The sequence below is a fragment of the Cynoglossus semilaevis genome, chromosome 8 (genome assembly GCF_000523025.1).
Source record: "Cynoglossus semilaevis isolate Cse_v1.0 chromosome 8, Cse_v1.0, whole genome shotgun sequence".
Taxonomy (NCBI): Eukaryota; Metazoa; Chordata; class Actinopteri; order Pleuronectiformes; family Cynoglossidae; genus Cynoglossus; species Cynoglossus semilaevis.
Window position 1 is genome coordinate 29,072,885 of NC_024314.1, and position 1,236 is coordinate 29,074,120.

General features: G+C 54.9%; 1 protein-coding gene and 1 long non-coding RNA gene across 2 annotated transcripts in view; one reads left to right on the forward strand and one right to left on the reverse strand.

The window, feature by feature from the left end:
* nap1l1 (nucleosome assembly protein 1-like 1) overlaps positions 1-940 on the reverse strand; it is an 8,434-nt gene extending 7,494 nt beyond the window's left edge. The window contains exon 1 of the mRNA XM_008316055.3: positions 927-940. The gene's annotated coding sequence lies outside the window, so the exon portion shown is untranslated. The remainder of the gene's footprint in view (positions 1-926) is intronic.
* LOC112487285 (uncharacterized) overlaps positions 1-1,236 on the forward strand; it is a 17,042-nt gene that overhangs the window by 6,951 nt on the left and 8,855 nt on the right. The window lies entirely within an intron of this gene.

Consider the following 1,236-nt stretch of genomic DNA (forward strand, 5'->3'; position numbering starts at 1 on the left):
GACCACGTGTTGCTCGCTCCAGCCGAGCCTGGAACACAAAGCCAGCGGTCGTTTCCTACCACTTTCACCCACTCGTCCACACGAACAGCTCGACTTTAAACGGAGGTGCGACGTTTACGGCCCGACGTCAAAAAAAGAAAAAACAAAACCCAACTGTCTGGTGATGGCGTCCATAAACATGCCCAACCGTGGGGCTAGGAGCCAGGCTAACTTTAGCCGGCCTCTCGACCCTCCCTGGTGCAAGGACTTTCACGGTGTCCGGCTTTTAAAGCTAGCTGAGATGCTAGTGGCTTCGTACGCACTACCGGAACACGAACAAGTAGCTCGAAGACACGGCAGCCACGAACACACCACACCCGGGGCGACGTGCCGCGGCTCACGGCAGCCGGACCGACGCTGCCTGTCTGCCAGCGTTCCGTTCACACGTTCGAACGGCTTCTGCCGTGTCATAGCACCGGTGCTAACGCGGCGGAGGAAGCCGCCCTGTCGGGCTGGTGTCTGAGAGGAGACTCTTTTAGTTCCACACCCTAAATGTCAAGATCACGGCCCCATAAAATAAAAAATAAAAAAAATAAGGTCAAGACAGAAAAATTTGCGACATACGACACGTGTCAACAAACGTCTCATTACGGTCAGAACCGGAGCAGCTGGGTGTCGTCTGTCCGGTTCTGACAATGTTTTTAGATGCTACTAATCACTAATAACGGGTTAAACGTGTGACGTTTTTTTTTCTTAATTCGCTGTAACGTTAACATCATGGTGGAGCCCCGTCGATGGCTGCTGCTGCTGCTGTTGTCTGACTCGCATTAGCAAAGCCGAGCCGTGTTTTCCGCACAGCCACACAAACATCATTTAACTCCTAAATTGACACCAGACCGGATCGAGGCGTTGGACCGGAGGCCATTTCTGAGGTCCGGGCTCCTTACCGTGCCTCTGTGTGCGGTGGGAGGCTGGTCGGGGCTGGTCGGGGCTTAGACAGCGCTGCGCAGCGATGAGGTCCCTGGGAAGAAAGACACTCCGCTCTGATGGCGGTAAAAGGGAGCGAGATCCCGCCGCCTGCGCTCATATACATTCGACGTCATCACGTACACTGACAGTCACCGAGGCAACGATGAGCCTGGGATGAGCAGAGCCTCCGACGGCCTGAGGGAGGCGCAGCACCGGAGAACACATCACTGCCACATTTGGACCCTTTGACTGACGTCATCAATTAGTCTGACAGTGTGTTAGGCCGCC